The sequence below is a fragment of the Erinaceus europaeus genome, chromosome 3, assembly GCF_950295315.1.
Source record: "Erinaceus europaeus chromosome 3, mEriEur2.1, whole genome shotgun sequence".
NCBI classification, from domain to species: Eukaryota; Metazoa; Chordata; class Mammalia; order Eulipotyphla; family Erinaceidae; genus Erinaceus; species Erinaceus europaeus.
The window spans coordinates 167395489-167416268 of record NC_080164.1 but is presented as its reverse complement, the minus strand read 5'-3'; the positions used below and the strand labels follow the sequence as shown (position 1 = coordinate 167416268).

Sequence of the window (20780 nt, the reverse complement as noted above, 5' to 3'; positions counted from 1 at the left end):
TTTTCTTGTTTCCTAATGTGTGCTTGTATGGCCATGAACTTCCCTCTCAGTACTGCCATAGCTGTGTCCCAAATATTTTGATAGCTTGTGTCTTCATTTTCATTGGACTCTTGAGACATTTTGACTTATTTCCTTTATTTCCTTTGACTCAGTAGTTGTTAAGTAGAGTACTGTTGAGATTCTACATTTTGGCATTATTACTAATCTTTTGTTGATTGTTAAGTGTTAGTTTAATTCCACTGTGGAGTGAGAAGATGCTTGGCACAATTTCAAAGCTCTTGAATTTTCTGATACTGTCTTTGTGGCCTAACGTATGGTCTATCCTTGAGAATGACCCATGTGGACTTGAGTAGAATGTGTATTCCAGTTTCTTGGGATGAATGACTCTTTAAATGTCCAGTAGTTCTAGTTTATCTATCTCCTCATTTAGCTTCCTCATGTCTTTATTGATTTTCTGCCTGGATGATCTGTCAAGTTGAGAGAGTGGGGTGTTGAAGTCCCCTACTATGACTGTGCTGCTGTTAATATATTGCTGTAGCTCTTTCAGTTGATGTTTGATGTATTTAGATGGCTTCTCATTGGGTGCATAAATGTTAATAATTGTTAAGTCCTCTTGATTGATCCTCTGAGCATTAAGTAATACCCATCCCTATCTTTTTAAATTTTATTTATTTTAAAGTCTATTGTGTCAGATATGAGAATAGCTGTTCCTGCCCTTTTTTGTGGGCCATTGGCTTGTATGATAGTTTTCCATCCTTTCACTTTGAGTCTGTGTTTGTCTTGTTGAGTTAGGTGGGTTTCCTGTAGAGAGCATATTGTTGGGTTGTGTTTTCTGATCAATCTTCCTACTCTGTGCCTTTTAATAGGTGAATTCAGGCCATTGACATTCATTGATATCAAAGATTGAAGATATTTTAATGCCATTCTTGTAGATTTTTAGAGTATTCTTATATATGGCATATTTCTGGTGGTCTGACTGTTTATAGGAGACATTTCAAAACTTCTTTGAGGGAAGGCTTGGTGATAGTTGATTCTTTCAATTGTTGCTTGTTCTGAGAAGGTTTTTATACTCCATCTAGTCTGAATGACAGTCTAGCAGGATACAGTGGTCTTGGTTGAAAGTCATTCTCATTGAGCACTCAGTAGATACCTTGCCATTCTCTTCTGGCCTATAGTGTTTGTGTGGAGGAGTCTACTGCTAATCATATGGGTTTTCCTCTGTAGGTGACTCTTTGTTTTTCTCTTGCAGCCTTCAGGATCCTTTCTTTATCCTTATTCCTTTCCATTCTAAATATGATGTGTCTTGGTGTCTTTAAGTTTGGGTTAATTCTGTTTGGGACCCTCCGGGATTCTTGAACCTTTATGTCTTTTATGCTGTCTAGACTAGAGAAGTTCTCAGCTATTATGTTCTGAAGAATGCTTTCTTCCCCTTCCTCTCTTTCTTCCTTTGGTAAGCCAATAATGCGTCTATTATTTCTTTTGAAGTCATCTCATAGGTCTCTGTTGTTGTTTTCAGTATCTCTTAATCTCTTTTTGAGATCTCTTACTTCTCTTTTCATTGTCTCTAATTCATCCTTGATCTTGCTAATTCTGTCTTCAGCCTCATTTATTCTATTCTCTCTCCCCTCTACTGTTTTCTGGAGTTCATTTATTTTGTAACCCTGTTCTGATACTGTTTTAGCTTGTTCAGCTAGTTGTGTTCTTAGCTCAGCTATTCCAGATTTCAGCTCTCTAATAACCTTGAGATAATTAGTGTTTTCTTCCAGAGTCTCATTGGTTGTTTCTGCATTTCTGATAACAATTCTTTCAAACTCTTTACTTATTCCTTTTATTATTTCCTTAACTAGTGTTTGGATGTTGACCTCACTATTTTGTGATTCAACCTTTGTGGGGCTTTTAGCTGGATTCTTGTCCTGGTTCACTTCTCCAATATTTCTTCTTGTTGGTTTAAACATTTTGTATAGTATGTTATGAAGTCTTTCTCTCAGTACTTTTCAAATTACTGATCACTCTTGCCTGGATTGACTTGTGTCTAAGTAAGGAAATTAAAAGGTTCACAGTTGTGGAAATTGACAGTTGTTTCAATATTATTTTAATCTCTGACTTGAAGCATAGTGGCTTAAAAGCCTCATTTGTCTTTTTCTTCCCTGTAGGCTATGGGAGACTGAGGTCTTTTAAACTATAAGTAAGCTTCTTAACTTAATCACTGACTCCTGACCAAGAGATAAAGCAGGGTGGGGCAGAGATAATCCAGTGGTTATGCAAAGAGACTTTTACAGCCCCACCACTAGGCCACCAAGGTATAGATCTTCTTCTGAGTTTCCTTGTTAGTTCTCTGCCCCCTGGTGTCTGCACAGGGCCTTCCCCCACCCCCTACTGCTCCAGTTTTTGAAAGCAGCAGCAATGGAGACTCACAGTTGCATTTGGTGAGTCTTAGGGTTGTCCTCTCCTCCCTTCAGCTGACCCCTTGTTGGTGAAACAGACTGGAGGTGGTGTCTCAACTGGTAAACTGCCAGACTGTTACCAGTCACTTAATCTCTCCCTATGCTTCTCTCTGTCCACGAGCCACACGTATTTGCACACACTAGTGATTTTGTGGGTTCCTGAAGTCATTCTAGTCCTGTCTTCTTGTGGTCCCAAGTGGTCTCTTTTGGTATTCCTAGTTGACCTAGGAGAGGAGAGGAGAGAAGCACAGTTGCTGCTGCTCTGTAGCCCCGCCTCCAGAACAGAATATGTTCTTATAGGCAAGTCAGCTAAATTTCTGTTGTATGTTCCTCAATGTTAGTTGTAATCTTTATTTTTTGCTCATCAGTGTGGTATTTACATTAGATTTTGGTGCCCAGTTTGATGAATTCTTGTAATTTTGTGCAACCATTTAACCACCATCACAATATAGAAATAGAACCAGTTCTTTATCCTCAAAAGTTCCCTTAAATCCACTTGTAATCAGTGACCCCCCCATGTCATTCTGGACCCAGACAGCCACTGGTCTACTTTCCACCAATAGAGCTTCACATATTACATATTACTTCATAGAAATGGACTCAGACCATGTGGAAATGTGAGCCTGACTGCTTTGTATAGCATTATTTTTCTAAAATGTACTAATTTGGGGGTTGCTGTTGGGGTTTTGAGGGCTTTTGGGGGGGGAGTATCTGTATTCACATTTTTTCTTCTTTTACTGATGAGTAGCTGTTCATTTATGGATACAGCACATTTTGTCCATTCAATGAAAATGAATCATTGTGTTGTTTTCAATGGAATTCTTATGACTAATGTTGATACAACCATTTGTTGCCCTGTTATGCCTAGAAATATTAGGTTGGGGGACTGGGTCATGGCACACCCAGTTGGGCACACACATTACCATGCATAAGGACCTAGGTTTGAGCTCCCACTCCCCACCTGTTTGGGAGAAGCTTTGTGAGTGATGAAGCAGGTGTCTGCTCCTGCCTTCACAATTTCTCTGTTCTCTCAAATAAAAATAGAAAGCAAAAAAGGGGGGGTGGCCTCTGGGAGCAGTGGATTCATATTGCTAGGCACCAAGCAACAACCCTGGTTGCAAAAGAGAGAGAGAGAGAGAGAGAGAGAGAGAGAGAGAAGAGAGAAAGGAAGGAAGGAAAAGAAAATGAAGAGAAAAGAAAAGGAAAATAAAGAAACATTGTGTTTGGAAGAAAAGTCATGGTGCATTTTTGCACAGAAAAACAGAGAGAAATATATCATGACTTTTCTGACAGCCCAATATATATTTTTATCTTTATAGTGATTTAATAGCAATTTACAACATTGTAAGATATTAGGGGTATAATTCCATACCCCCATAGTTCTCCCAAGATCATAGTCATGGGTTAACTACGTATACGTTTTTCCTTCTTTTTTCAAATTCTTGTGTTTCAAATCTCTATACTCCACTAGTCATCCTTCCTTTTTCTTCTTCCCTCTCAGGTAAGTGAAGCAGCATGTAAATTCCTTAGGTGTCTTCTAGAATCTCTTCCTACTCACTGATGGTACAAATACAAAGGTTTCATGTGACAAAATTTCTGGATCCCAGTGAATCTGAGGTTGAGAGCCATCTGATCATCTTCTCCTAACAGTTCTCCCTCTGGGAGTATCAACCAAAATTTGTTTTAGGATAAGAAGGGAGGAGTTCTGGCTTCTGTAATTGCTTCGCTGCTTGACAGGGATATTGACGGTAGATCCATACCCTCAGCCTGTTTCTGTCTTTCCCTAGTGGTGTAGGGATAGGGAGAGGTGGGGTTCTGGGGCTTGCTGATGAGGGCACCTGCCTAGGGAGGTCAGAAGGGGATCATAGCAGCATCTAGAATTTAGTCACCCCAATATTAATCCATTTCTTTTATGTAAACACCCCAAAGTAGAGTTTCTGAGTTGTAGGGTAATGTTTTGACAAATATTTATTTTATTAATTACATATGAATGAGAGAATTTCACATGAGGGAGAGAGAAAGAGACAGAGAGAGGGAAAGAGAGAAAAGAGCATCACTCCCTACAGGCAGTGCTGGGGATTGAACCAGGAACCTCCAGCATGCAATTCCAATGCTCTACCTGTTAAGCCATCTCCCCAGCCCTGGTAATGAATCCTTTGTTTTATTATAAGGAAAGACCATAAAGCTGTGATTCTATCCCCACCAGTATGAGTGTTCCAGTTGTACCATACCCTTATCAATATTGGTGGAATCAGTCATTTTGACTTTGCTCATAAAGTTTCCCCGCTTCCATGGGGTGCCCATCAGCCAAACCCAGATCTTAACACATGGTAAAGCACAAACTCTACCAGGCAAGCTATCTCCTGGCCCCCTCTCATGGTGGCGTTGGTTGACATTGTCTGGAAATCAGAAGCTTGACATGTTTTCATGTGCTTAGTGGGCAAAAAGGTTACACAATGCCAGAACACAGACTTAACCCTCTGCCACTGAGCTGCCAGCTGGGCCCCTTTAATCAAAGCGCTGATCTGGTGAAGTGCCGGAATGCATCATCTACAAAGAGCAAGACTTGAAATGTGTCCTTTCATAAGCGGAGGAGGCCCTCAACAAACTCAACAATGAGCCCTGAAGTGGTATGTCATATTAATATTGAAATTCTGTAATTGCATTTTGGAATATCTCAACTTGTGGTGGGATGAATCATTTGCTGAAGCACCTATTTTCAATCGGTTAAATTTATGCTCTGTACTGAAACAAAATGAAATTCAGGAGGCCTGTCATTATGCAGAATCATAAATAGAGACAAGTTACTGGATCAGGTTTTCCATATGATATATTTGTTGAAGAAAAGTACTGTAAAGGGGGGCAGAAAAAAAAAAGATAGCACCCAGGAAAATATCTCACACATGACCAAACGCAAAGACTTAGTGAGCAACCTCGTTATTTGTCTGTTGAAACTTCCATCACAAAATGCCACAGTCTAGGTGACCGAAACAACAGAAATTAATTCCAGAAGCTAGAAGTTCAAGATCAAGGTATTAACATGTTTAGTTTTTCTTGAGGTCTACCTCCTTGGCTTGTAGATGGCCTCTTACTTTGTTCTAATGCTGTCTTTTCTCTGTGTGGGTGGCTGCTGTGTCCAGTTTATTTTTAGTTTTCTTTATTTTAATTTTTTTTTTTTTGCCTCCAGGTTTATCGCTGGGGCCCAGTGCCTGCACCATGAATCCACTGCTCCTGGAGGCAATTTCTTTTTTTTTTAATTTTTTTTAATTAAGAAAGGATTAATTAACACAACCATAGGGTAGGAGGGGTACAACTCCACACAATTCCCACCACCCAGTCTCCATATCCCACCCCCTCCCCCGATAGCTTTCCCATTCTCTATCCCTCTGGGAGCATGGACCCAGGGTCATTGAGGGTTGCAGAAGGTAGAAGGTCTGGCTTCTGTAATTGCTTCCCCGCTGAACATGGGCGTTGACTGGTCGGTCCATACTCCCAGTCTGCCTCTCTCTTTCCCTAGTAGGGTAGGTCTCTGGGGAAGCTGAGCTCCAGGACACATTGGTGGGGTCTTCAATCCAGGCAAGCCTGGCTAGCATCCTGATGGCATCTGGAACCTGGTGATTGAAAAGAGAGTTAACATACGAAGCCAAACAAATTGTTGAGCAATCATGGACCCAAAGCTTGGAATAGTGGAGAGGAAGTGTTGGGGGGATACTCACTGCAAACTCTAGTGTACTTCTGCTTTCAGGTATATATTTTGCAGTAGTTTATGGATACGTGTGAACATAAGCTCTCTCTCACAGAAACTGGTGTATATCTAGGTTTTGGGACTTTGTTAGAAAGTGAACCACCTGAGATAAAATTAGAGTGTACTATAAAAGGAAAGTTCTCACCCGAGTAATGAAGCTGAAGGGTTGTCATTCCACACGTGAAGTCTCTGGACACAGTCTGAGGTGAAGCATGTTGAGGTGGCAATCGTTGCGTTGATTAGGTTGTGGTCGGCGGATGCAACATTATTTGATATGGATATACAAGAGACTGGGTACTGTACAGCAAACCATAACAAAAGGACTTTTCAAAGTTAACCCAATTACCAAATAATGTGATGATAACATTAACTATCGATTGTCTTTTTGAACCCTAAGACATCAGGAACCTCACATCTCCACTATAGAGCCCCTACTTCCCCCAGTCCTGGAGGCAATTTCTTCCCTTTTGTAGCCTTTGTTGTTTTATCATTGTTGTGGTTATTATTGTGGTTATTGTTGTTGTTATTGATGTCATTGTTGTTGGATAGGACAGAGATAAATGGAGAGAGGAGGGGAAGACAGAGACGGGGAGCAACCCCCCTGCAGGTGGGAAGCTGGGAGCTTGAACTGGGATCCTTACGCCGGTCCTTGTGCTTGGCACCATGTGCGCTTAACCCGCTGTGCTACCACTCGGCCCTAGTTTCTTTTTCTTATCATATCACCAGCTCCAGGGGACTAGGTCCACCCTCAGGACCTCATCTTTGCCACCTCTTTACAGATTCCGTCTCCACACACAGTAACATTCTGATTGGAAGGACTCTGGGTCTCCGTATGAGTTTTAAGGAAGCTAAAGGCCACTCCATTCAGCTGGCCGGTTTCTCACACCCCTTTCTCTCCATGTCACCAAGAGCCGATGCAGCCAGGATGCAGGGATGGGGAGAAAGTGGGTCAGAGAACAAATGCCCTCAGCCCTGCTCTCTGCTGTCACCTTTATGCCCTGTGATTCTCCACATGTTACCAATGCGCTGGCAGGCTCCAAAGTTCTCCTGTCTCCGCCAGTAAGAGCCGCTTGAAGTGCTCATCCAGGTGTAGCTTTGTATTTTAACAGTTTTATTTCTTCTTTTCATAAAAGCAATATGTACACTGAAAAAATGGCTTTTGAAGATCAAAAAGGGGTGAATATCAGAAGAAAATAAAGACCACCTCCAAAAATGCACCACCCAGTGACTGCTGCTGTTACTGGGCTGGGTGTATGTTCATCAAATTTGTTCTGTAAGCCTTGCTCATGTGGGTGGGTTCTTTTTAATGCAAATGTGAGATTCACAATATACACAGAGCTTCTGGCTTTTGTTTTTAATGTTGGTATGCTTCTAAATTCTGCTTATAAGACCTTCTGTTTTGATCATCACATTAGGTTTGCTTGTATTACTTACATAATCACTGTTTTACCTAGGTTCCGCCCTGCCTGCAGGGTATTGGTTTAATCTCCACTGGTTAGATGGAATCTTTCTATGTTCTGTTTGAGCTCTTTTTTTGCCCCGCCCCCTTTCCTAGTCATTTCCTTTCCCTTGCCACTTCCAGTGAAGAGATGCATAAAAGGCGATGTATCTGATTAATAAACGAGATACTGCTTCCCAGCTCAGCCGAGAGTCCCTGGTTGTCTGTCTCCGCCTGCGAAGCTAGACCGGCAACTGGCGCCCCAAACTGGCGCCCCAAACTGGGACTGGCATTTTCCCACGCAATGCATTCTGGGCACCTTTGCCTTTCAGTAAGTAAGTACCATAAAACCAATCAAAATGCAGGATGGTCAGCCCTGACCTCACTCCAGGGTGAGATTTCACTCAGATTCATAGCTCAAGGCCAGACAAGGCAGTGTATGAGGGTTCCAGCTTCTCCGTATCTTCACAGTATTTGTGCTTTGATCACAGCATGCCACTAAGTGTGAGATAGTTAGTGGTCTTGATTTGCATTTCCCTAGTTACCAACGGTATGTCTTCTCATATGCTCACTGGCCATTCCTGTGTCTTCTAGAAATATCTTTCAGCTGCCAGAGAGGTAGCATTAGACCACCAGACTTGTGTCTGTCTAACTTGTGTTAGACTTTAAAGCACAAGGTCCCAAATTCCATCTCTGGCATCACGTGTGCCAGAGTGATGCTCCAGTGTCCTCTCTCTCGCTCACGTGCTCTCGCTCTCGTTCTTCTTCTTGTTCTCTCTCTCTTACAAATAAATCTTGTTGCTGAATCAATACATCGTTAAAGAAACAATGAATGTCTACACAAGTACTATGTCCATATATTTTTTTATGTGGTACAAGGCAGTTAACTCAGGTTCTCACACCCACAGGACACTCTGTGCTGCTCCCTGGCCCATTGGTTATTTTCTATTTTATATGAGAGAAGAATTTGACTCTAGCTAACTTTTTGTAACTTCATTCTATTGTTGTTGTTGTTGTTGAGCCTCTGTACTAAATTTTCCAGATAGGTAGAGATAGAAGGAAAGACACCACAGTACTGAAACTTCCCCAATGACGTGGAGGTGGAGCTCGAACGGGGCTGTGTGCGTGGCAAATCTAGCCTGTGGTCCTGGAAGCTCACTGTTTGCCCTGCCTCAACTTTCACTAGTCATTTAATCTTCCCGCCCACCCTTGATTATCGTGGGACTCCAATTATCCTCTACATGTGTCACAGTATGTGTTCGTGTGTTAGTGATGAGGTCTGTGTCCCTTTTCCCTGGATGCGGGTGGGCTCTGTGTCTCGCTCTGCACCTGTTTGATCTGCAGACATTAGAGGCCCAAATGTTCACTCTCTGGTCCTGGGAATATTCTCTGAGCGTTGTGAACTGCCATGTAAGAAATTTCACCATGGGGCTAGGTGGTGGTGTGTCTGGCTGAGCACCCACATTACAATGCACAAGGACCTGGGTTCAAACCCCCTGCCCCCACCTACAGGGGGAAAGCTTCATGAACAGTGAAGCACTGCTGCAGGTATCTCTCTGTCTCTCCCTCTCTACCTCTCCCATCTTTCTCAACTTTCTCAGCCTATATCCAAAATAAGTAAATAAACAAATAAAGAAATAATATGAGTGTATTGTGAGCAAATTGAAAGACTCTTGTGGTCCATATAGCTGAGAGTCTCAGTGAAGCCCAGCCTTCCAGATACCCCAGTCCTACACACACACACACACCAGATAAGTGAGTAACCCCTTTGATAATAGCCATCCATCAGCTAAATGCCACCAAGTGACCCCAGCTAATGTGCAGGATATAAAAGAACTTCCCTGTTAAGCCACCTGGACTCATGCTCCAAAAATCAAATGGCATTTAATCAAGTGGTTGTGTTTTTAATTTTAGTAGTGATTTGTTACACAACAGTAGATAAATGTTTTACATTCGATAGCAAATACAATAGTTTGTACATGCATAACATTTCTCAGTTTTCTACGTAACAATAATAGTCAAATGTAAAACATTAACCCCCCAACAAAGGAAAAATAAATTTTTTAAAAAATGAAAAACAAGTGCATAATCAGAAATGGGCATGGCCTGGAATCATAGTCACCTGTGTAGTGACAAAAAGGAGGAAGAACAAGTGTGGAATCCTTTAATTTTTTTTTTTCATTTTGAAAAGAGAAGTGGGAGTGGTGACACAGACTTTTATGGTGGGCATGGTGTGGAATTAGACTCTGTAATCCTATAAAATAAAATATAATAAAATAAAAGGAAGGATTGAAATATATATACATTCACCTCTGAAGTGACTTTTTCAGGAAAAAAAATAAAAAACAGACAGAAAGGCAGAGAGAGGTTACAGAGAGAGATATCACAGCAGCTGGGAGTCAGGTGGTAGCCCAGCGGGTTAAGCGCATGTGGCGCCAAGTGCAAAGACCAGTGTAAGGATCCCGGTTCGAGCCCCCAGCTCCCCACCTGCAGAGGAGTCGCTTCACAGGCAGTGAAGCAGGTCTGCAGGTGTCTGTCTTTCTCTCCCCCTCTATGTCTCCCCCTCCTCTCTCCATTTCTCTCTGTCCTATCCAACAACGACGACATCAATAACAACAACAATAACCACAACAATAAAACAACAAGGGCAACAAAAGGGAATAAATAAATGAATGAATATTAAAGAAAAGAAGAAGAAATCACAGCAGCCAAGGCTTCCTTCAGTGTCGGGCTTGGACTTGAGTCCTGGACTTCTTTTGCACATGGCAAAGAAGCACACTACCAGGTGAGCTATTTTGCCAGGCCAGGAAGGGTAGAAAATCAAATGGGGAAACTGTCCAGTTCTGCCCTGTATCCAGTTAGCAAATAAGAGCTCAAAACAGCATGAGAGTGTTGACAACTGAATTTACAGATAAGAGGTGCCAAGTTTAGGCCCTCCAGCATGTGCTATTGTGATGCTCTGGCATCTCTCTCTCTCTCTCTCTCTCTCTCTCTCTCTCTCCTCTCCCTCAATCTCTCTCTTTCTCTCTCCCCCTCTCCCTCAATCTCTCTCTCTCTCCTCTCTGTCTTTGTCTCTCTCAAGAAATAAAATAGTATCACCAGTGGAGTGGTCTAAAGAAGTGAGACTTTTAAGGAAATTCAATAAGGCTTGTGACATCTTTCTTTTACTGTGGTTAATCAGAAGATGCTCTTGGTGCCCACGTTTCTAGGATGGATGAGGTACTGCAAACAGCAAAGTAGGGTTTAATTCCAAAAGGTTTGCTGTCAGTGCAGAATCTACTTTAACACTGCTCCACCTGTTGGTAGGAATATAAAATGATGCAATAGCTCTGTAAAACTGTGGTGGTGTCTGTCTAAAAAATTTAAGACTGCGATTGACTGTATGACCCAGCAATTCCACGACTGGATCTCAATCCAAAAGAAACCGAAAGTAGAGGCTCAGGGAGATGTCTGTATACCATGTGCATAGCTGCATTATTCCCAGCAGTCAAAAGGTGTCCACTGATGGGTGAAGGGATACACAAAACGGTCACCCATTAAAAGGAAAGAAACCCAGCACACGCTACATCGTGGGTGGATATGGCAACAGAAACAATCCCATCATAAATGCACAAATACTGCCCGATTCCACCTATATGTGGTACACACCGCCATCACAGTCAGGAACAGAGGCCGGAGTGGTGATTGCTGGAGGATGGGCCGAGGAGACTGGAGGGGAGCTGCTGTTTACTGAGCTCAGAGTTTCACAGCACTGTGACTATACTGAACCGTCCACTTAACAGCAGTGCAGGTGACAGTTGTTGCAATGGCTCACTTGGTAGAGTACATGCCTTACCATGCATGAGGACCTAGGTTCAAGCCCCGACACCACCTAGGAGCACCATGGGTAGCACTGGGCTAAGCACAAAGATGTGGCCAGCCCCGCTGCAAGAGCCAGTGTGGTCAGCACCCATCCTAACCAAAGACCCTCCTGATGGGAATGACCGGGACCACCCACTGCAGGATGAGGCCAAAGGTCAATTCTTTCCTCTGAGACAAGACGAGATTCCTTATTACTCGGCACAGAGGAGGCGTATGGTGGCTTTTGAAGTCTGCTGAAAAGTGACACAGGAGGCTTCCTCCCACTTTCGCTAGCTAAAAAAAAATCATAAGGCTAAGCTAACTTTCTGTGACGAGGAGAAGCAGTGTCTCACCATAACTCATCAGACAGAGATCAGAAGTCCAGTCTAGGGCTGGGGAGAGAGCTCACCTACATAGAACACCCACTTTGCCATGCACTTGACCCATGTTCAAACCCAAGCCCCACTGCACTGGAGGAAACTTTAATTTTGTGCTATCTCCCTCTTTGTCTCTCTCTGTGTGTCTCTTATCTATCTATCTATCTATCTATCTATCTATCTATCTGTCTATCTATCTATCTGACAAAGTCAATTTGGAGCAGTGAAGCCCTAATAATAACCAAAACAAAAAAGAAAAGAAGATGGGGGAATAACATAGTGGTTATGCAGAAAGGCCTTCATGCCTATGGCGCCAAACATTCCAATTTCAAACCCTAGTACTGCCAGAAGCTGACTTGTGTATAGCTCCTACAGTGGGAAAGAGAGAGAGAGAGGGAGAGAGAGGGAGGGAGACTCAGTCTTTCTTGTAACTACTTTTATTTTATTATTATTTAGCTATTATTGGATAGAGACAGAAATATAGAGGGGAGGGGAAAAAAGAGGGGGACAAAGACAGGCGCCTGCAGCCTCCTACACCACTCATGAAGCTTTCTCCCCGCAGGTGGGGACCAGGGCTTGAATCTGGGTCCTTGCACACTGTAATATGCTCCACTTCTGCCCCCTTCATGTAACTACTTTTAGAAGCATTAGTTCATTTAATTGTCTCAGTTCTTCTTTTGTTCTTATTACTCCATTTTTCAGAACTGAGTCCCACAAAGGACTCAACAAAGGAACTGAGCCCCACAAAGGACTCAACAAAGGAACTGAGCCCCACAATTTGGAAAACCAGAATTGGGAAGGGATGCCTAGATTTAAGTCCAATTACTCTAGATTCATGACTCATGCTCTTAAAGGCCATTAAAGGTAGGAGGGATTATACTATAGTCTCCTCAAGTTTCTCCTTTTCCACATTAAGATAATATTTTACTTCTTTTTTAATTTTTATTTATAAAATAGAAATATTGACAAGACCACCGGGTAAGAGGGGTACAATTCCACACAGTTCCCACCACCAAAACTCTGTATCCCATCCCCTCCCCTGATATCTTTCCTATTCTTTAACCCTCTGGGAGTATGGACCCAGGGTTGTAATGGGGTGCAGAAGGTGGAAGGTCTGGCATCTGTAATTGCTTCCCCGCTGAACATGGGCATTGGCAGGTCGATCCATACTCCCAGCCTGTCTCTCTCTTTCCCTAGTGGGACAGGGCTCTGGGGAGGTGAGGCTCCAGGACACACACTGGTGGGATTGTCTGCCTTGCAAAGTCAGGTTGGCATCATGGTATCATCTGGAAGCTGGTGGCTGAAAAAGGGTTAAGATATAAAGCAGAAAACATTGTTGACTAATCATGAACCTAAAGGCACCAGGCACTGAACAAAATATGCTGAAAATACATGAGTAAATGAGACATTAATCCTTATCCTGGTGAAAGTGACATTTCCCCCATTTTCTTCCTAGACAAAGGGATTGTTGGTAGAAAATGGGCTGGACTAAGCTGGGTCTCACTCTACAAACACAAAATCACCACCACTCTCACCATAGCACACCCATTCCCCCAGCAGGATCAAATTTTACTCATGTGCTTCCTGGTGTATTTCCTCCCCAACCTGAGGCCAGATTCCATAGACCTAAGACTAGTTTGGATACAACGAATGATGCCCAACACTTTAACAGCTGGGAGGAAGTCCAGGCTAGTCAGATAAACTAGGGACTACAAAAGCTGGATAAGAGCAAAGAAGAAAGAAATGATGGTGTCAAATGTGATAGAACAAAAGCTTTAACAAGGAATCAATAGAAAACCCCTTTTCCACATCTCCTTCCATCAAATGGTTAACAAGAAAGATGTCTAACCCAATCTGATGCTGAATAAGCATTGTCCCACCTGAACTTGCACTGTCTGTGTCAGCTCAGTGTCATCCCCTGTCCTGACCTTTTCCTAGAACTACTGGGGAAAGAGTGAGAATGTGGTCATCTCCCACGCTGGGTTTGCTCAGAAACAAAAATGTTAGCAGCTCTCCTGTCTCTATTATAGATCAGTCTGTCTGAGACAGGAAGTACTAGAAAAGAAACCAAGTGACACACAAGACACGCAGATTCATCCTTTCACACTTTCTGAGCTTCTGGATCCAGCCATGCCCAAGGTCAGTATGACCTAGGCTCTTCAGTGAGACAAGTCAGTCAGGGGGTTTGTTGTTGTTGTTGTTTGTTTACCAGAGCAGTGCTCAGCTCCAGTTTATAGGTGCAGGGGAATTGAACCTGGGACTTTGGAGCCTCAGACATCCAGTTCTCTTTATATGGTTAAGTTCAGTTGGAGTCTCTAACACACCCATTTGTTCTTTGCCTTTGTAAAGCCCCAATGCCAAAGAAGCATCATGCACCCTACAAAGGAAGAGTGAAATGCTTATTGTTCAAGAAATCAGAATAAACCTGAAGAAGGCAAATAAAGCATGTAGGGAATAAATAAGATTCCCTAGACCAAGTCCTGAAATTTTTACCCATTCCACACAAACTCACAGCCTGCATTTTTAGAAAAAGCATTAATAGCAGCCAGCAGAGGAATCGGCCACCAAAAGGCCTGGAGAGACACCAGCATGCTGAATATCTGATCTTTCCACTAAAAAGATTTAGTATGAGAAGCTGCAGTGAATATTTCCATCCCTACAATTCATTACAGCCATAAAAAGCACCAACATATTTTCATGAGCTATTAAAACAGTTAAAAATAAAGCCCATTTGGTATCCAATATCCTTCACATGATCATATTTTTTCATGTATTTGTGAAGTAACAAAATTTGGTTAACTGCAATCCATCTCCTTGTAACTGATTCAAATTTTCCACATTCTCTTTTGCATCCTAATATAATAAGCAACAATTCCTCCAGTCATATAATTTATGAATTAGGTAGCTGTGTATCATAGCATGAAGATCTGTGTGTACTTCACACTTCCTTAATGCATTTAGCTGATGTTTCTGAATAAAACTATGTTTGTTAGTGAAATAACTGGATGCTTATTTGTTCAAAGTCAGTGTTTCCGTGTATGTAAAAGAACGGGAAAAACTAACCCAAGGTGGGGACTGAACCAGGAGTTCAGGCATGCTAGCCCAGTGCTCTACCAGTTGAGTTCTTTCCTCAGTCACTTGTTTTTCTTCTAACTTTTTTTTTATTATTATTTGTTAATGAGAGAAAGAGAACCAGAGCATCACTCTGGTACATACAGGACTGGGGCTTGAGATTAGGACCTCACACTTGAGAGAAATGTTATCCACTGCACCACCTCCCAGGCCACCACTTATTTTGCTTTCATAGAAAACAGTTTATTTACTCAGTCTGTATTCATGGAAGTTATCTCTGTAAGTGTCTTACAAAATCACCTCTATAACAACTCTATTAAGTGGACACTGCTATCACTATATCACAAATGCAGATAGGAGTCTCTGAAATTGGGGTACTTTCAAGGTCACACTGTCAATCAGTTATAAAGCTGGTGTTGAATACAAGTTCATGTGAGTCCTTTATCCTTTCTCTGAACTAGTATAAAGCAGCTAGCCAGCTTCCAAGGGTCAAGGAAAGAATCATCACTGTGACCCAGAAGTGTTCTGGCATGTGGATTTTCACTTTAAGAATACAACCATGAGTTAACATAAATAAACAAAACTTGTGCCTTAGAAACAAAGCAACCTGGAAGTGTTTGCCTGTAAAGACCATTAACGATGTCTGCTCTGACATTTGCCTATAAAGACCATTAACGATGTCTGCTCTGACATTTGCCTGTGAAGACCATTAACGATGTCTGCTCTGAATGTGGCTTCAGGAGGTCGGGTGGTGGCGCACCCAGTTGAGTACACATGGCACTAGGCCAAAGGCCCCACACAAGGACCCTGCTTGGGACTCCTGCTTCCCACTTGCAGTAGGGACACCTCACAAATGGTGAGGCAGGTCTGTAGGTATCTATCTTTCTCGCTCCCTCTCTATCCCCTCCCCTCTCAATTTCTCTCTGTCATATTGAATAAAATTAAAAGAAAAAAAAAAAAAGGAAAAATTGGCCACCAGGAGCAGTGGATTTGTAGTGACAGCACTGAGCCCCAGCAATAACCCTGGATGGAAAAAAAAAAAAAAGTGACTTCACAAGGTGCTTGTAGGCGATAGGGTAAGTGGAAGTAGGGAGAGGGAAAGGGCCTTCATTTTTTGTTTTATAAATTTATTTGTTCTTTTACAATTTCACATGAATAATTTATGATAATTTTTAATTCATTAAAGACAACTGGAAGGAAATTCATAAAATATTAACAATGGTTGTCTTTGGGTAATGGGGTTTCCTTTTAAAGAAGAAAACAGTTCTCTTTTTCTTTATTTTTTAAATATATTGTATTTGTTTTATTTTAATGAGAGAGAGAGATACAGAGAGTAAAAGACCAGATCACTACACAACTCTGATATATGGTGGGGAGAGGGGATTGAACCTAGGATTTTGAAGCATTGGGCATCAAAGTCTTGTTAAAGCTGAGCAAGTATGGTATATATAAACAATGGAATACTACTCAGATATTAAAAATAGTAATGTCACCATTTTTAACCCATGTTGGATGGAGCTTGAAGAAATCATGTTAAGTGAAATAAGTCAGAAACAAAAAGATGATTATAGGATGATCTCACTCTCAGGCAGAAGTTGAAAAACAAGATCTGGGGCAGTGGTAGATAGCATAATGGTTATGCAAGTAGACTCTCATGCCTGAGGCTCCGTAAAGTCCTAGGTTCAATCCCCCACACCACCATAAGCCAGAGCTGAGTAGTGCTCTGGTGAAAAAAAAAAAAAGACCGAAAAGCCTAAGGAACGATTGTGTCCTATATCTTCACACCATAAATGTTACAATTCAGGTTAACTCTGGGACAAAATGAAGGGATTAAGGCATGGGGGTGAGAGCCTTCCATTCCCAGCTTATTAAACAGCTGTACATGACAGAACTGGAGTGGTTTAACTGTCTTCTCACTTGGAAAGGAGTTTAAGGAAGATGGTCCTACCACATCTTCCTATAGGAAAGGAAGAAAGAAAGAAAGAAAGAAAGAAAGAAAGAAAGAAAGAAAGAAAGAAAGAAAGAAAGAAAAGGAAGGGAAAAGAAAAGAAAAGAAAGGAAGAAAGACAAGATCAGAAGAGCAAACACAAGTAGAACCTGAACTGGAGTTGGTTATTGCACCAAAGTAAAAGACTCTGGGGTGGGTGGTGGGGAGAGTACGGATCCTGGAACATGATGGCAGAGGAGCCTGTGGGGGTTGTATTGTTATGCAGAAAATTGAGAAATGTCATGCATGTACAAACTATTGTATTTACTGCCAACTGTAAAACATTAATCCCCCAATAAAGAAGTTTTTTTTAAAAAAGTCTTGTTGCATAACCATTATGCTATCTCCCCCTTATTTTTCTTTTTTTTAATGTGCTTTGGGGGGGGAATAAATGGAGAATCTTATTCATTCAGGATACAATTGAGCAGCCTCTGCAGCCCAGTTTTGTTACAGTGATGATGATGGTGATGGTGATGATGATTATATGCCTCTAGAGAGAAGGAGAGAGCTGAGAGACTGAGACATCAGCGTAAGGGTCCACCGCCCGTGAACTCCGCTGGTGCTGTCCATGGGACTCCCACGTGGTGGCAGGGACTGGACTATACATAGTAAAATCACACAAGGGTGTGCATTCTGCCCACTGGGCTATACTCCAACTCTGCCTTCTAATCTTTTAACACTGATGTATTAGCTCTGGAATGTGTAGTGCTTCGGGTCAAGTATGGAACCTCAGGCAGGCGAGTCTTGAGCTCTACTCCAAAACTACGCCCCCACCCTCAGTGTGGGAGGCTAGTCTCAATATTTGCATTCAGTTTTCTGTATTTCATAATATTCTTACATGGAGATTTTCTTGATGGCTGAAAAAAAAAAATTTCAGTGAGATGATACATCTGAAAGCACTCTATAATCTGTGGAACACTTCAGTTATAGGAAGGAATTTTATTGCTACTGTAGAATATTGAATGTTGGGTTAAGCGCAGGTGGCTCAAAGTGCAGGACTGGCATAAGGATCCCAGATCGAGCCCCCGGCTCTTCACCTGCAGGGAAATCACTTCACAGACGGTGAAGCAGGATTGCAGGTGTCTATCTCTCCTCCTCTCTGTCTTCCCCTCCTCTCTCCATTTCTCTCTGTCCTATCCAACAACAACAACATCAATAACTACAACAATTTTAAAAAAAACATTGGAAAAAAAAAAAGAATTCTGGATGCTGGTGACGTTCTTTGTGAAAGGCAGTGCCAAATGGGCCCTTTGCCACTGTTGCCACCTTCCAGAAGTTCGGAGCTAGTCTGGGTAAACCAGCACCACCCACACAGAAACAATTATCTTGCTTATGCATCTTTCAGGCCAAACCACAGGTATTAAGTTGAAAAAGCATTTGTCAGGCTGTGCTCAGCAAAGGTTGCACTTTAGAAACACCTAAGAAAGTTTTTTATGCCCCACCTTCAGAGACTCGATTTAGTTGCTTGGGGCTAGACTTAGGAATGGGTATTTTGGGGAAGCAAAGCCAGGGCATCATATTTGCAAAGCATCTTCTCTGTCTCTCTCTTTCTCCTGCCTCCAGGGTTCTCGCTGGGGCTCAGTGCCTGCACTACAAATCCACTGCTCCTGGAGGCCATTTTATTGCCATTGTTGTTATTGTTGCCATTGCTGCTGCTGCTGCTGTTGTTGTTGTTGTTGTTGGATAGGACAGAGAGAAATCGAGAAAGGAAGGGAAGACTGGGTGGGGGGTGGAGATAGACACCTGCAGACCTACTTCACCACTTGTGAAGCAACCTTTCTGCAGGTAGGGAGCAGGGCCTAGAACCTGTATCCTTACACCAGTCCTTGCACCCCATGGGGTCCTTGTGCTTCTCACCATGTGTGCTTAACCAGCTGCGGTACCACCCAGCCCCCGTCTACCGTACTCTGTAACATAGCTCCTTCCCTGGTTTCATGTGCATGTGTATTTAAGATGCTTCCCCAACTAAAGGACAGTAATTGTCCCTATGACAACCTTTATTATAATCATCAAACAAGTAAATGCAGTAAAACTCAAGGCTAAATTAGACCCTACTAAAATCCTAGCTGTATTTCCTCCTCAACTTGAGGCTAAGCCCCATAGACCGACACAACAAATGATATGTAGCATTTAACAGTTGGGAGAAAAATCCAGGCTTGTCTTCAAAGAAGGGACTGCAAAAGCTGAATAAGGGAAAGAGACTAGCTCATTTAATGATGGCCTTTTTGGTCACTACCAGACCACCCCATCATTTGGAGCCCAAGTCATGGAATCCTAGTATTTCCCTGCAGAGATGATGGGCCTAGATCTCTGATAGACTTCACTCTTCACCATCACTGGTCACTTCCATCATAAGCCCTTTCAAGGGCCTAGGGCTTGCTCTTACTATTAAGCAGCAATGATAGGGACTGCCCCACTTTCTGATGGGAGGCTGGGTCATCCTGCTCTGCCACTAGAGGAAGACTAGTCCTGAAATGAGTGCAGCCTAAAATGTTCCCAGCTGTGATTGTATACTGTGAGCTCAGACTGATAGGAACTCAGGGTTTATAGAGGCTCCAGTGCTAAATATGAATGAATATATGTGGTCCCTGGGTCAGACAGATGAGGTAAATAGTTAACTGTATTTATATATTCAAGTTTTGGAGATACTCTCTGTCCTAATCCAGCTTTCTAGTTCTACCCTCAACTCTGACTACATCTTCCCAGACAATAGTTTTAGTCCACCTCCATGTTAACCAACAAGTTCAACCAAAAATTATTAAAGTCGTGGGCACCCAGAAACATATCTAAAATAGACTTCCTAGCTTCTTACCACCCTAAAATCCCTACTCTCACCTGCTCTACTCCTACTTTCTGGTTCCTGTTTATTAAACACCTTGGCCTGGTTCATAACGTACTGCCCTTCAGACACCAAGTTTCAGATACTACTATAATCCTCTCCTGAACTCCATGGGCAGACAGCCTTACTAATGTGTCCTGGAACCTTGTCTCTCCAGACCCCTACCCTTGTAGGGAAAGACAGAAACAGGCTGGGGGGTATGGATCGACCTGCCAACACCCATGTCCATCAGAGAAGCAATTACAGAAGCCAGAACTCGTACCTGCTACACCCCATAGAGAATGTTGGTCCATACTCCCAGAGGGGGAGAATACTAGGGGGAAATGACTAGAGGACTCTGAAACTGAATTCCATGAGGACCCAGAGTGAGAAGAGGAAAAAAGTAAAGACATTCGGAAGTAGTAATAGGTGTAGGTATGACTTAAGAGGAAAGAGAAGTCAGGGCCATAGGAAAATAAATAGGTAAATAGATATAGATAGATAGATAGTAAACTGATAGTTGCAGAAATAATAGTCAACCCATATCTGTGACCCACTGAGAACCACTGCAATTTCCAGTGAAGGGAATGATAACACAGAATTCTGGTGGTGGGAATGGTATGGAATTGTACTCCTGTTATTTTGTAAAGAACCAATAAAAAATAAATAAATAATCCCCCCCAAAAAGTGCTTCCCAGTGAAATCTAATGGAGAGTGACATCAGGTGCCTCCTAGGGGTGCTGTGGATTTCTTCTCCACACCACGTGACCGGGAGCTTTCTAGCACTCCTCTGGGAACATTTAGCCCTCTAGCCGATAAAGCCCAAACATAGCTTTCCTCCAGGTAACCCAGAGTAACTAATTCTTATTTTTGAAGGGAGGAATTTTAATTGCCACTTCTGTGTTTACAGTTTCTGAAAGGCACTCATGGAAATAATGTCATTCCGTGACCACACTGAATTAAGGTAATGTATGTAAACTGCTAACAGGTGTAGCTGTGAGACACTTCTGGGGAGGAAGTGAAGCAGAACTCATTATTTACATTTTGCCCAGGAGGGAA

The 20780-nt window shown here is 42.3% G+C and overlaps 1 long non-coding RNA gene across 1 annotated transcript; it reads left to right on the top strand.

Annotated features, from left to right (window-relative positions):
* The first annotated feature begins 3609 nt into the window (after window positions 1–3609).
* LOC132537722 (uncharacterized) lies at window positions 3610–6419 on the top strand. The gene is made up of 3 exons (XR_009549179.1): window positions 3610–3945; window positions 4882–5074; window positions 5632–6419. It is a non-coding gene; the product is annotated as an uncharacterized LOC132537722 (long non-coding RNA).
* Window positions 6420–20780: the final 14361 nt, after the last annotated feature.